The sequence below is a fragment of the Oreochromis niloticus genome, linkage group LG11 (genome assembly GCF_001858045.2).
Source record: "Oreochromis niloticus isolate F11D_XX linkage group LG11, O_niloticus_UMD_NMBU, whole genome shotgun sequence".
NCBI lineage: Eukaryota > Metazoa > Chordata > Actinopteri > Cichliformes > Cichlidae > Oreochromis > Oreochromis niloticus.
The window spans coordinates 34868124-34884125 of NC_031976.2; the positions used below are offsets into that span (position 1 = coordinate 34868124).

The window sequence follows — 16002 nt, forward strand, 5'->3', positions numbered from 1 at the left end:
TAAAAAATAAAGTTACAAAATATGTCTGAAATTAAGGAAAGTAAGCCCTTATTCTCATGGGGGAGGACATCCCATCTATTATATTTGATACTATTATACTCAACAAAGTGGCTTAAATTCTGTACTTTTCAGGCCAAAAAACTAATATTTGCTGGTTCCCGCTTCTCAAATGGAGCCTGTCTAATTATGTGTTTTTCTTCAGATAAATAAAGAAATTTCCATCATAAATGAATCCAGAAAATGTTCCCGTTTTATGATTCCCGTTTCTAATATTAGCTTTGTTTGCAGGGTAGAATGAAACATTTGAAGAAGTGACTCAGGACTCCAAGATTGTACTGGTTTCTGAGTCATATTAATTCATTTTATTGAAATAATAAATCATTAAATACAATGCAACCCTAATACAATAAATTCATGTCAATTCATAAAGCAATGTGTCATTTTCATGGATCTTCATTGGCTCTTTACTAGTAAAAATCTGATCTCCAACTCAGAATTTGCAATGAATCCATCACTCATACAGAACAAACCAAATAAAACAAGCAGATAAATCAGACTACAAACACCAGGAATACTGAAAAACTATGACATAAAAAAGATTTTAATGAAATATATATAATGTAAAGCCAGGTTGTTTTCCTTTGATTTCAAGCATCCCAGCTGTAGCCTCACAGGCACCATCATCTCACTGACCATCTTAATAGAAGGATTCATGTTAAAATAACAAACACCAAAACCAATCAAGTTTTTATGAGAGATGAGGGCTGTAGATATAAGTAAATGGTGCTATGATGACAAACCTCATTTCTTTGGGACTTGGCAAAACAAAAACTGGACAAATAAACAGATCTTTTTGGCTGCTGATTTACTTAAACCAAGAGAATCTGGGGGTGAAAACTATTACCAGTCAAAGCCATGAAAACAGGACACGGCAGGTGTGATGGGATCAGGTTTTTCTGGTGCACGCTGAACACAGATTTGGTGTTGCTGTGCACACATTTGTTCCTTGGAAAAAAAACAATAACCGGTAAAACAAGACCTGGTCACAGTTAGGGTGGAGTTAGAGGACTGTGCAAGAACTTCAACAGTGTGTGCTGATACTAATGTGTCTGAGCCTCATTCCCAGCCTGAGTGGACAGCTACCTGTTAACCTCACGCTCTCAGATTATGACTTCTTCTCACTGCAGTGTGTGGAAATGCAAGCACAAAAACAGGGTTACATTTGGTATGTTGCTGGCAGGATTTCTGAGTTGTGTAACATGAACTGGCTTTCAGGAGGCAAAGCTGGAGCGATTCTGGAAACCTGTTGTCATAACAACTGTGAAGGACTGTATAAAAAACCCACTCTGATGAGATTTATCATCACAGCCCGATCTTAAAACGCCCTCTATGAGAAAACATTGAGCACCAGTGACCCTGTGTAGGGACTATTACACAATTAAGGATTAGACAGAGTGCTGAAATTCAGATTGAATAAGCGGACAGATTCGACTCCGATCTCGGGCTGTGTTGCAAAAGCACGTCATAAAACCCCGATACACGAACAGGGAGTGCGGCATTCTGTGGATTTGAGGCTGTGTCCTGTAAATCGATGAAATTCAGGCTGATCAATCACCGCTCACCTTGACGACGATGAATCTTTGAAGCAGTCGAAGCTGAAGGCTGCAAGGATCCTCCAGAGCAGGTCCATGCCGGTTCCTCTCATGGTAAAATCCAGATTTCATCGACCTGCTTTCTGCCCAGCGTCATGTTTTTCCTTAAAAGCGGAGTCTCTTTAAATTGAGACAGAAACAGTCTTGCGCCACCCCCTTCTCCCTCCACGCGATTTTACACAGACGAATGAGAACGACGCGCGTTCGTCCTGATCACCATCATCACCATTATCATCATCATCGCTGTGGCCATCCGCGGGCGTCTGAAGGGACGTAAACAACGCGCAGCTTTCATTTCAAGCTGCTGTGCGCGCTGCTTTCTGCTCCTGCCTCTCCTCCTCCTCCTCCTCCGCAGAAAGAGGTGCTTCATTTGCATCAATCAGAGAGAAACACACACACACACGCCTGACCGGACCTCACCAATGAGCTCAAAGTGGAGCAGGACGCTGAAATGGCCTCAAAATACCTCGGGCTATAAAACAAACGGGTAATCTGGCACTTGCTGCTAAATTTGAATAAAACACTCTCAGATAACAACTGCAAACAGCCCCACGTGCCTGCAAGTGCAGCGTTTATTATGGTTTATTATAAATTCATGTCGGTACATTTTTGTCCGTATTGAGCTTGTTGTGCAGTACATTAAAAATGTGCACACTCACAGGAACAGTGTATTTGAAAGCTTCAAATAATTTTATCTGTTAATTCAGATATTTTATCCATTTATCTTAAACAAACGATCATCTATAGTTTTTATTAAAAATAGGTTTTTCTTTTAATTTAGCATTTTATTTAGTGGTGCAACGACACTGCCGCTCTAGTTCATATAGGTATTCATTGTTTGGGTTCTTTAGACATTTTCAGCACTATGCACTCTGCAGTCACGTCACGGATATTCACTCAGATCGCAAATTTACCCACAGTGACGTGTTTTTAGAGATTTTTGCATTTTTCATATTTCTTAACTATTAATACCATCTTCCTTTTCCAGAAATACTCAGACCCTGCTCAGAACTTTCCAGCAGTGTTCTTTCACTCAAACTAAATGACATTTTTACTGTAGTGTTTTGCAGGATTTGGCCAGCAGGTGGCGACAAATATTCATTCTTAACCCATATGAGTCATACTTTGTTTCATATTCCTTCAAGCCTGCAGATCATCTGTAATAGTCACATATCTGAGGCAGACTTGGAGGGAGAACCTCTCGAAGGATGAGACAAAGACGCAAGTGGAGGTCTGTAAAAACCTATATAATTCTTTTTCAATATTTACAACACATGCATCAAAAATCATGACTGAACTGTGGTTTCACTTGAAACGTTTGTTGGTTGCAGATTCTGAAATAAAAAGGAATTATTTACAAAAACAACAGCCTGAATTTTTTTTGCCTTTACACAAATAAAAACATCTGGTGATTAACATTGCCTTCTCAGAGTCACTAATTAATTTTGCCCCTAGTTTTAAATGTATCAATTTTCAGGCAAAAATATAAAATAATCAAATAACAGTTGCCCTGCTTACTTTTAACTAGAGCACTATACTTGTTCTCCAGTTCTACTAAAAGAAAGAAAACCCTTAAATTCTTTGTGACAGTTTGAGTGATTCTGTGGTTAATGAAGGGTTTTAAAAATAGACACAAGGTCCAATATATTCACACAGATGAGGGCTACAGTCTTACCCAGGCCGCTCATCATAAGTCCCAATGCAAGCTTGCATAAAGTCTGTGTTTCCTCCTGGAGTGATTCATACAGCTTTTAGTGTAATGAATTGCAGATAAGTGCTGCCAGAAGCACAACATTAAACTGGCCCTGACTGAGTTACTGTGTGCAGGAAATTTGATCCTGTTCAGTAATTAAATCGCACATGAACTGGCATTTTGTTACAGCAGGCAAAGAAAATGGAACTGAACACAATTAGATTCATCAGCTGCAGACAGACAGACATGCACATGCTCTAGAGCTGCAGCCATCTGCCTTGAATGGTTGTGGGTGCGAGGGAAAAGAAAAGAGGAGCACGGAAAGACCACAAAGAACAAACAGGAAGTAAGAAAAAAACAGGGGGGAGAAGACAAAAGAGCAATTTGAAACCTGAGCTTTGGTTCAAAGGCTGGCCTTCATGTTTGAGTATCTACCATTGTGACAGTATGATCACGTTCCCTGATGTTTGTGTTCCCTGTCTCTAACTCCGTGTTAGTTTTTCTAATACGTCCAATTCTGTTTCTTTTTTCTACCTTTTCTCTCCTTCCGATTGTCTGCCCGTCTGTGTATATGTAGTCCTGTCTTTCCCTCTGGGTGTCCTCCTTCCCCAGTCTGTTGTCTGTGTCTCACATTTCATCACCTGTGCCGCCTTCTTGGTTTTTTTTTTTTACTTTGTTTGGACTGTGATGATCAGCTTTGTTAATAAAGCTCGTCTTTTATTTTGTCAATCCATTATCATTTCTGTCCAACACAATTATTAGGAGAACCTGGTAAATTTCCTAAAGGCTCCCTGAGAGCTCCATTTTCTCATAGATGCACTTCTCTTCATTGCCTTCCTATTATATTCAGAAGTGCAGTCTGCAGACTTAACTGTGACTTCTAGAGTTTCCCAAAGCTGAATAGGAGGCAGAGCCTTCAGCCACCAGGCCGCTGAGGAACCAGCTCCCAGTCTGGATTCAAGAGAGAGAGAGAAACCATCTCTAAGACCAGGAGATTATTCCAAAAGTACCTCCTAGCTTCTTAAAATCTCATTGACCTCAAAGGGAAGGCAGGTAGCAGAATTCATAAGGATTTAGGAAAGACATAAAACGGTGCACTGAGAAACCGGACGACTTTATGCTACACTCCCTAACACCGTGATGCCAGATGTGTGCTGTGTTGAAACTACACTGTGCAGAAAATGGACTACAAAATGCCCATTTTACCTCACTACAATGTGCTCTTAAGATATGGTTTTATTTAGGTCATATAAACACAAACAACCTTTGAAAGCCATCACTTAAAAAAGATTTTAAAGAAGAAGGAACAGATAATGGTCAGAAAATGCATTATTTAACTTAAAAAGCTACTGGATTTTGTAAAACAGCACAGTGTCACTGAAAGTTGAGCACAGGGGTATTTCTGTGGTCTTATGTGATACAAAAGAGGAGAATATTTAAATGAATCGTGCAAATGTGATTTACTACCATTTGTTGCATGCAATTTAAATTAGACCAAATTTTTGTTTGCATCAAAATAAGCACATCTGAAGCCTGACATTGTTGTGATAATGACTTCTAAGGTTGTTTATTCATTTGCAAAGGTGAGAACATGTTATGAGAATGAGTAATGAGTGTGTAATTGTAACTTTTGGATGGGTTCATCGATTTGAGTGCAGTGGTAAAACTTTAGCACTGTCCTAAAACTCCTCCTCTCTCAGTTCTCATGCTGAGGGTTTACAGCCAAGGACCACTGAGTTCTGTTCCTCAGTTGTACTTTTGATTTCTCTCTAATCCTTCCTCTCATTGATCTGGACTGCTTCGCTGTTTTTAGAGAAAAACACATTCTTAAAACCTGAGCTTAAACTGCATTATTTTGTTTAGTAGGCCTACACCAGTCTCTTCCTCATCAGGTCTGATGGTGTTTGAGCCTTTAATTTGTGCTGCTTTTAGCAGAATGCTGGTTATTACTGACGTGGACTTGCGGGGTCTTTGTACATCAATTATAGTGCACTGTTAATAGATCGCCCTGCGACTGCAGCATCAATATAATTTACACTGCTTGGTAAATCTGTCCCATAACTGCTGGATAGTAAGCCAGTGCAACCTTTTCCTTCTCATTGTTTGGGATTTCTGTCCAAAATACCATCCATCTCTTATCCCAGGTAACCTTAAAGGTTGCCGTACAACAAGGGACCTTAATAATACAAACCAAATTATACAGAACCTTGAATTCACTTTGATCAATTAATAATAGATCAGTTAATAGTTCACTAGATTTAGAGAGCTGATATAAATCTACATTTCGCCAAAAATTTGTTCAGAGTTTGTTCTTGAAAATTACAAAAATTTTAGCAGCTTTAGGTATGAAATTAAAAATTCAATTATAGTTAACATTTACGTGATGTGCGTCACTTTGTCAGTGAGTGTTTTCACGAATGGTTGGATGGGCTGTCACTATGAATTATGGGATGGCATTTGCTCCTCATAAAGGACGATCCCAGTGTATCCTCTGCTAAAGAAGGTATAGGTATCATTTGGTTATGAACCTTCCAAGAAAAAAAAGGACTATTGGAACATCCTCTAAGCTTCAAAGTCTCCTTCAAGATAAACCTCCATAGTTAGGGAAGGGTCATGTGACCCTGAACTATCCCTTACTCTCTGAGCTGCTACAGGCTCTCAGACAGCTAGGGGACTTCCCATGATGCACTGAGCACTTCTCTTCCACTCCCCTTCGTTCACACTGCATGTGTTCAGAGGCCTGTGCCGTATGTCATTAACTTTTGCCTTCTCTCTCCTGCAGTTGTTGGTTTGTCCTGTTTGCTGTTGATGGTCTCTCTGCTCCTCGTTTCCTCTCTCTCTTCTTCCTCATTACCCAGCCTGTCATGGCAGATGGCTGCTCCTCCCTGAGCCTAATTCTGCCAGAGGTTTTTTTTTTTTTTTTTTTTGAAGGAGCTCTCCCTGAACAAAGTGCTGTTCATAAGTGATAATAAGATGGGATTCTTTTTCTAATATTGTAAGGCTTCACACAGTTTCATCACCCTCCATTATCAGGATGAGCAGGACAGAGGGAGGAGGGACTGGTGCTGGCAGATAGCAGCTCTTTATTCCAATCTGATCAATAGATGACCCAAACAGACAACAGCAGCTGAAAGCCTGAAGCCAAATGAAAGGCCACATCTGATCTGAATGCTCCTGATGACAATCAGACCACAGCTGCAGCGTCAGTGAAAATCTGACAGGAAGTCAGAAGCACTGAAGGCACAGTAGGGGTGTTACACACAGAGAGAGCAGGCATGGTTTTAGACCAATCAGAGTCAAGGTGATAGTATCCTAAGCAGGGGTGTTTCCAGGATTTTTTAAAATGGGGAGGTACAAGAGCATTCCAAGAACCAGTCGGGAGGGGGGACATGGGAAATTCTATCCGAAATAAACACCATATCAAACTGACCATAATTCATTAGACTGTGCTGGTTGCTTCATTAGTTACACCTGTTCAGCGGCTCATTAATGCAAATATATGATCAGCCAATCACATGGTTGTAATGCAATAGATGCATTCACGTAGAATGGTTAAGATGGCCCATTAAAGTTCAAGCTGAAGAGCATCTCTGAAGGCACAACATGTCGAACCTTGAAGCAGAAGGATTACAGCAGCAGAAGACCACACAGGACGAGAGAGACAACCATTCACAACTGTGGCCGATTTAGAATCACCAATTAATCTCCAGTAACAGGCGGCTTTGGACTGCTGGAGTGTCCGGAGAGAACCCACAGGCAGGCACACTGAGAATGTTTAAACTCCACACAGAAAGGACCCAGCTGCCAATAAATCACATAAAAACACTAATATACTATCTCCAGTAATAACCTGATTTTTTTCAGCTACAAATGTGCAGTATCTCATTTGTGCTAGACATCGGTGAAATGGTTATATGATAGGTTAAAATTAGGATTTTTCTTTAACACCTGTGCATTTCCTAGTCTGAACGGTCTGCAGTTTCGAAAACTGGGATTTTGAATTCCTTTGCAATTCCTTGTAAAAATGTATCACAGCCTCACAATATTAAAAACCAAAAGGTTTCCTATAGACGCATCCTTGTCATCCCCCCTTCACACTTTTTAATACAGCCAATTACAGGCACGAGCCCGAACACGTGCAAGGAGAGGCTCGTCTTGCACACTTCATTGCACCAACCATTTGGGGCATATGGACCAAATGACAGTCTGAGCGAGCTCCACTGAGCACGAGCGACAAGAGCGCGTTTTCTACCTGAATGTGCGCCTCCAGTATAAAGAAAGAGTGACATCACAGTATTCAAACTCACCAACGGTTGAATCACAGGGCAGAAAAATGAATCACCTTCACTTCACTTCCTTATGTACAAACCAGCGACCCCCCTCTGGTTCGTCAGAGGAATGGTGTCTGCTGTAAGAGAGATGGGAGCACAGGGAGCAGGAGGGGGAGGAAGAGGAGGGGGCGGTGTCTCCATCCAAGAAGGATGCTGTGTAGTAAGTGAAGGGGGCGGAGGAGGAGGGGAGGAGGAGGAGAGTACAGCTCTTTGCTACTACGTCAGCGTACATCACAGGAGCGCACAGGACCTTTTTTTGCTTCCAATAGTCGGGGTGACTTCCCTGCGCTGAAAATCCCGGTCACCCTAAAACGCACTGATCCTCCCAGTAAGGTAAGAAAATGAATAATCTGCTCTGATCAGATCATTTTGTCTTTGCATCACTTCTTTAATTTCCATAACCGCGTTGTTCCCAAAGGCTAATGCACGAAGAGGATGACATTCGGGAATATCCGTGTATTTCTGATACAAATCGAGATCTATTTGCCACTAAAACACGAGTTTATAGGCCCGAGCTGCGCAATGCGTTGAGTCCTACACATGCATCCAAAGGCAGTCAAAATTACGCAGAGAATTAATAAGAAACATTACAGCTGGAGAGAAATTAAGGCTAATTTGGGAGTAAAAGGCGCCGTCCGCTCTTGTTGCTGCGGGCAGGTCTTGTGCGCTAAGAGCCGTTCTCGTCTTCATCCGTCCCGGCGCACAGGTTTCAGACATGAAGAGAAGGATAGGAGCAAATATGAGGTTATATTTTATTACCTTTGAACAGTAAAGAAGACCAGCTTCAAATCACTGCTCCAGTCTAATTAGCGGTGTTGTTGGCACCAATGCCCTTGCCCTTCCTGCGCCTCCTGTTCCGCCTTCCGCTACCACTACACGGTCACAAATGTGCCACCTTACACCAGCTGCACTCTTCTCTCACTATTTAGAAAGTTTTCCGAGCTTGTGTTACGTTTAATTTGTGCGATCAGCTCAAAGGTGCCCGTGTGGCCGGGGTTTCGTGCGCTGCGTCGTGCACCAGAATGACCTTGTAGAAACCCAGCGGGGATGTGATGGAGAAAGAGTGATGAGCATTTTTTTTTTTCTGCTTTCCTCTGTGGTTTTGCTTTGCGGTGGTTTGTATCAGCGGTGCTGAGAGGACTCTTCTCTGAGAGGATACTGTTTGGTGTTCATGGCCACACAATGCTGTAAACTGCGTTTTGAAGGCGGAATCTTGCAGTTAATGGATGCGGGACGGGAAATTAACGATTTGTTCATCGTAGATGATGCATTTTACAACTTTGCATGTGATGTCTTGTCCCTGCGGCAGCCATCACTGCAGCTCAGTCAGCTTCTGAGCTATTTATGCATCCAGCCCACAGGAGGGGTTGCAGTGAGGGGAGCAGATACTGTTTCAAACATACAGGATTACTGACAGCACTTTAAAAATGTATATATTTATCCCCCTATTTAGGCTCGAAACACAGCGCTTGTTACAGGATCTATAATTTGGCTTTCATGTATCTGACATCCAATGACGACCAGTTTATTCTTCAGGAAATGTATCTTCTGTGTGCAGTTTTCATCCAGTGCAGATTGTTCTGCATGCAGATGCTTTGGACCTGCAGGTATGGGTGTTTCCACTGAAGCACAAGGAGGGGATGAACCATGCTTACATTTCTAGACAGAGAGGCCCAATCCAACTACTGCAGTCAAACCCAAAGTCAAATTCAATTCAGTTTTAATTATATAGCACCAAATCACGAAAACAGTCATCTCGAGGTGCTTTATATTGTAATTTTAAGACCTAGAATAATATATACTCCCAAACAACCTGGCTGTTGTTGGAGATATGCAACAGAAAATGATTGCTTCAAACATTATTTGATAATTTTTAGATGATTCTGGTAGGCACCAGGAATCAAATACATAACATAACACTTACTTACTTTATTTATGGTGTAAAACCACATTCTGACATTTTCCAAACAAAAAGACTGATTAAAAATGTCAGAATGTAAACAATCTTAATCTCTAAATGGGTAATTTGGCTGTTTTCTGCATTTTTCAAAAGATTTTAAAGAATTTATAAAAGCCTATCAAAATTTTGCGTAGTTTCTACCCCAAAGCATCACTCAGCGCTCTATAAAAACAGGCTGTCTGCATATTTTTGTGCAGGTGAACCTAACTTTCCTTTTTGAGGCACTGTTTGCTAAGCTTAATTCAAAGGAGCTAAGGGAGCTGCTCTGTTTGGTGTTCTCATTTTGTGCCTGCTACCCCTGCTGATTGGGCCGTGCTCCGGTGTGTCCGCTGAGATTAGTCTCGTCACAAGTTACAACTCGCCTCTCCCTGCAGCTAGGGGTGGTGGTGCTGGATATATTTGCATAATGGCTGAAAAAATGTATTAAATAAATAGGTATGACTGCCTGCGGCAGTGTGGAACACAACTACACACCTCTCAACTTCTCCATCCGGGTGTTGTCAAGTTCAGCAATTAGCACAGCTGTTCTACCACTTCAGTGAAACGCTTCATGGCTTCTCCAGACAGATCAGCTCTTGGCTCGTGATGCTGCTGCTGCTGAGACTCCCTGCTAAAGATTTACTGCAAGGGTGAGAGATAATCGATGGCCTTTTCCCTCATCTCCAGATGGTGGTGGGGTTCAAGCAGCAATTAATGTCAAGCACATAACTCTCCATTAACAACTGGATGTGCATTTGTTGGTTATCGTCCAAAACAGATATTGTCTCCTCTGCTTTTAATTAGCCTTCAGAAGAACTTTTTTCATTTTTGATATACAGTATGGAGTTATGTAATAAATGGTTGGTGATAATAAATCTTTAGAGTAAAAGTTCCAAACCTTCCAAACATCATAACAATTATTTCACTGCTTGAATTTATTCATAGCCGTCTCTGGAAAGACTGAGCGACTCAATACTAATAAATCAGACTAATTAATACATGATTTTACAGACATGACTGCATATTTTAGAATGAAATACATCTGTCACTGTAATTCTACTAGCTTTTTCTATTACCTCAAACCTGCTGGTTCATTTCTATAAATTTAGGATAAAAAATCAATTTTTAAAAGGAGCGCTCTTTTAGTCATTCCTGTGATTTGTTCTCAGACAGAAAGGGAAGCACAGAGTAGAAATATGATATCCTTTATTGGTCTTTGTGGGAATTTAATCCATTACAATCATTAGAGGCTGTGGGAAGCCAGTGTACAGTACCCAGGGACCACTGCTAAATGGAAGCCAGTGACTTGGTCAAGGTCACAATGACTGAGCATGTTTTCATTGTGGCAGAAACCAGAAGTGCTGGAGGAAACGCACAAAGGCAGAGCGAGTAGTGGAGATAAACCTGTGTTCTTTATAATCCCAGCAGGGGGGCGAGTCATCGTGTTGTATAGGAAAACGGGTCTCAGTTCCCTTATGTTCTGACCTCCACATACAGTAAGGGAACTGCAAAATAATAAAGAAAGACCAGAAAGATTAGAGGATAAAACAGGGAATCCTCATTAGCTAATGACTTTTCAGTTTCAAGTCTAGTTGCAAAACAGTAACATGGCAATGGGGAAAGCCATCAGCACGAGGATTCACAGGGCTTCACAAACCAATAAGAGACGTCGTGGTGACGACATGCATCTGTTATAAACACTCTCTGGTTTGATCCCAGGATCGTTTCCTTTGAGGCAACAGTGCTGATCCTCATAAACACAGCCTGGCATTATTACCTTGTGAGTGCGGATTAAGCAAATATACTGAGAATTAGCAAGCTTTACTGCTGCTGCGTATATTTTGAAGTAATAAAAATAATTCTCAGCTAAGTAATCATCTTCTGCCTCCAGGTTAATACATAGTTATCGTTATGTACCAGTACTGACCATAACTGTGATAATTAAAAAATAACTTTTGGTTGCTCACAAAATATTGATATGAATAATTTTAGTGTCTTCATTTAGTTTGGATGTATTTACCTTTGTATCACTGAAAGCGTTAGTTCAAATCTTCGTCTTCCCCACTATCCCTGTAATATTTGACCTATTGGAATACATGGAAGGATTATGAAGCAGATTATGAAGAAACCATGGAAGCTCTAATTTAGCACCTCTTTTTCTTTACTCTTGCTACTATAAATACTGTGTTCAGTAGAATAAAACATGCTCAGTTATGAGATGAAACCGTTTGCTGCTCCAGTGTTACACAAATAGCTTTCATGTGCAGGGACCCAAGAGCAAAGCTTGTAGTGGCAACAATCTAATTCACACAAGCATGAAAAAACATTGCACCCATTGTTCACTGGGAGAGAAGAGCTACAACAGAGTATCTGCAAAGTGCACTGCTAATGATATCTACATGCTGAGTTTGGCCTACAGCAGCTTTATAACCTCCTTGTGTAATCCCTGCAGCATATTCTTGGGTGTTGGGAAGACTTTAGCTCAGGGGTGGGCAATCTCAGTCCACGAGGGCCGGTGTCCCTGCAGGTTTTAGATGTGTCCTCGAACCAACACAGCTGATTTAAATGGCTAAATTAGCTCCTCAACATGTTCTGAAGTTCTCCAGAGGCCTGGTAACAAACTAATCATGTGATTCAGGTGTGTTGACCCAAGGTGAGATCTAAAACCTGCAGGGACACCGGCCCTCGTGGACTGAGATTGCCCACCCCTGCTTTAGCTCCAGCCACGGTACGGCATCCTGCTGGAGCAGAACTCCACAATGCACACCTTCACAAGGATGATGCAGACTTCTTGTCACTGGATTCTTTTTTCTCTTTTATTCCTCTTTCTAAAGCGTAAGCATGCAAACGTCTAGACCCCATGGGCCACAGATACTTCCAGCTGGACTCCAGAGGTGTCATTTTTCTTTTTTCTAAGGTCGTCACTGATGTAATGATCATCTAACAAATATTCTCTTTTAAAGGTCACTTGCTATTACGATGCATGCTTTTGGTTGTCATGGTTGCATCCTGTTCCCAAATATTTACTTTTCTGTGACCTCTGATTATACCTTCATACTTCTTTATAACTGCATGTTCTCATACTGCCTTCAAGCCTAAATTATCTTCAGCACAGCCACGTGTATTTATTTCTAAATGTTCCCCAGCTATCATAGGGCTAGATATTAATACCCTTATTTGAATAGCATTAGGTAAATGAAACCTTAGGAACCCCAACTTTTTACTTCCCCCTTGCAGAGCTTGCTAAGTGCCCCTCTGATGGTGTAGAGTTGAGTGCATAAAGTTTTCATTCACCCGTTCCAAGGATGTTTTCTTCCTTCTTGAAAAGAATTCCATCTTAGCATATTTTATAATTTTAATTTCTTCAAGACGGCTCATTATGGTCATATTGTGAAACACCCCCAACCCCACCCCTTGGACAATGGCTCTTCCAGTTCCTCTTGGAATGATGTAATGGGACTCAAACCATCCAAAACCTCATCTTTTGTCTCGTCAGTCAACAGGATATTTTCCAAGATGTTTTTTGGCAAATGTGAGACGAGCCTTTGTGTTCTTTTTGGTCAGTAGTGGTTTTCTTCTTGAACTCTCCCATGGAGGCCATTTTTGCCCAGTCTCTTTCTTATGTTGAATAATGAGCTCTGACCTTAACTGAGACATGTGAAGTCTGTGGTTCTTTTTTGACCTCTTGGATGAGTCGTCGCTGCGCTCCCCGGTCACTCCCCGGTCACTCCTCGGTCACTCCTCGGAAGCTTCACCACTGTTCTAAGTTTTCTCCACTTGTGTATAATGACTCTCACCCTGGTTCAGTGGAGTCCCAAAGCCTCAGAAATGACTCTGTTACCTTTCCCAGACTGATCGATGTCAGTGGCTTTGTTTCTCAGGTGTTTCTTTAGATTGTGACACGATGTGTTTCTGTTTGAGATCTTTTAGCCTGCTTCACTTTGTCACAAAGGTTCTAGTTAAGTGATTTCTTAAGTAATTCCAACAGGTATGGCAGTAATCAGGCCCGAGTGTGTTTAAGGAAACTGAACTCAGGTTTCCAAAAAATGTGGTCGATCACAGTTAATTCACAATTTAACAAGATGTGCAATTACTTTTTCACACAGGACCAGGTAGGTTTGGATAACTTTTCTCTCTTAATCCATTTAAAATGATCATTTTCTATTGACTCAGGTTATCTTTGTCTAATATTAAAATTTGTTTGATGATGTGAAACGTGAGTGTGACAAATATGCAAAACACTGGGAAATCAGGAAGGAGGCAAACACTTTTTCACACTAATGCATCAAATCAATGATTGTGATATTTGCACCTCCAGTGCAGTTTTCTTCCCTTCTTGCACCGCTTCCAATCACACTGGCAAGTGGAGCGTTCAATATGCAGTAGGTCTCTTATTTTGAAAATCAACCAGATTCTTTATTCTGTTTCCTGTCCTTTTCATCTGCTCTGTGTTGCTTGATGTGATTGTGATGTGTCTGATTGAGTTGCACCAGCTGTATATCCAGGATTAAATATCTCAGTAATTATACACAGAGGATAAATCTCACAATTTTCCAGCCAGAACTTTACAAATAAGTCCAATAAGTGAACATATCATTTGTTCGTCAAGGCCATGAAGTTAAACTACACCACATTTCACTTTATCTCAATGTCGGCCGACATCAGGGGGTGCCGACACTCCTCTACTCATCCAATTGGAAGATCTTATATAGAGTACATCTGTAACCCACGCTCACCCCATCTTGTACTTCTGTGCAGTATGTGACTGAATCCCGCTTGTGTTTGTTGTGATAATAGCTGCTCTGTTCTGTGCTGCTTTCCCTGCGTCAGAGTTTCCACATATGGAAAGTTGTTGAAGTTTGAAAGCAGACACATGCTGACAGATATACTGCAGATGGAAATCTGCTTTTGACTCTGGCAGTTTAATACTGCCAGTGTGTCTTTGTACACCCCCACTGAGCTGTCATTATGGTTGTAGACTTCTAGCTTATCGTGTCATTAATGCTTAATTCGCTGTAACTGCCACATATTTGTAATTTGTCAGTTTCTAACAAACACACAGTCAGCTGCACTGAAACTGCAGTGGACTTGTGGAGACAGTGCACCAGCGCTGAATACTAATGAACTAAAATGACATTAAAGTGAGCCGCTGTAATATGTTCATGTTGTCCACACAGCTTTTTCAGGAATTGAACTGAACCCCTGCAGCTGCCCTGAGTCTGACTCCTCTTCAGTCCATTTTGCAGCGTGGAAAGCCAAAATGGATGCAGAGAGCTGACGTCACAGTGTTTGACACGGTGTTGCTAGCCACTTTGGTGCCACCAGGGTGACCGTGCACACTGAGCAGGGAGCAGCGATGTGAGTCATGTTAGTTGGGCTGCAGATTCTCCCAGAGGGGAATTGTGCATGCACAGCCTAGCTTTGGGATGGGGGGTGCAATCTAGTAAGTCTATACCAACCAAACATCACACCCTCCTCTTATGTCTTTACCCTGGATGGGCCCGAGGCCATGCGGGAACGTGGTGCAGCTGAATAGCTGTCACTTCCTGTGTGACCCTGTGCAGATGTCTCATTGGGGCTGGTGCGGATGAAAAAGCAGGAACTGGACAGAGATGGTGAGAAGTGGTTTATCGCACCAATACATCACTTCTGAGGGACGAGCCGAATCAGGCACCTCTGTCCTTGTGGCCAGAAAACAAGACATGAATAATTGACGGATTATTCACATGGTCTCAGCTGGAGTTCCCTGGATGCTTAGACTAGGCTAGCTGATAGAAAAATGATGAATGAGGAAGGATGAAAAATGCTGGGTGAGGCTGCCTGAGGAAGATTGGCTGGACCAGGCTGATGAGTAAAAGCCAGCGTGTTTGTGTGCAACACCTTCAAAACAATGCAGATTGTTCCAGCTCACCCTGCTTAAGACTAGAAGGCATTTAAATGACTTTTACAAGCAGGGGACAAAAACACATACATGAGGATTATTATTAGTGGCAGATATTAATATTTGATTATATGATTTAATCTTTAGACCCCCAGAATGAATAAAAATGAGCCAATATAAATCACTTTAAACAAAAAATGAGCACCATCAGTCAGTTTAAAGAGGAGCTTTATATTGATTTTTAGTAAAATCTTACTTATGAGTGATGATTAAATGGAGTTGGTGGGTCAGTGCAGTTACAGTTGTCATTATCTCTGGATAACCTTTCCCATACAGCTTTCCAGATTTAACACATTATTATTCTGGGAAAAGCGTTTTACCTTTAGGGCAAGCTTCTTTATTCTAGATGTAAATCTACCTTTGATGCTGAAAAACAAAAGTGACACCAAATGTTAAAAATTGCAGCTCATCAAAAGTGTGTCAGTTTGCAGGTTGATTGGCTAATT

General features: G+C 41.4%; 1 protein-coding gene and 1 long non-coding RNA gene across 2 annotated transcripts in view; one reads left to right on the forward strand and one right to left on the reverse strand.

The window, feature by feature from the left end:
• Positions 1 to 7857: 7857 nt before the first annotated feature.
• Positions 7858 to 16002, forward strand: part of sv2a (synaptic vesicle glycoprotein 2A) — a 53362-nt gene continuing 45217 nt past the window's right edge. Inside the window, exon 1 of the mRNA XM_013268393.2 lies at positions 7858 to 8009. The gene's annotated coding sequence lies outside the window, so the exon portion shown is untranslated. The remainder of the gene's footprint in view (positions 8010 to 16002) is intronic.
• On the reverse strand, positions 10826 to 15996 carry LOC102082849 (uncharacterized). Its single transcript, XR_269596.4, has 3 exons — positions 15877 to 15996; positions 11636 to 11699; positions 10826 to 11120 (listed from the first exon to the last, which is right to left on the reverse strand). It is a non-coding gene; the product is annotated as an uncharacterized LOC102082849 (long non-coding RNA).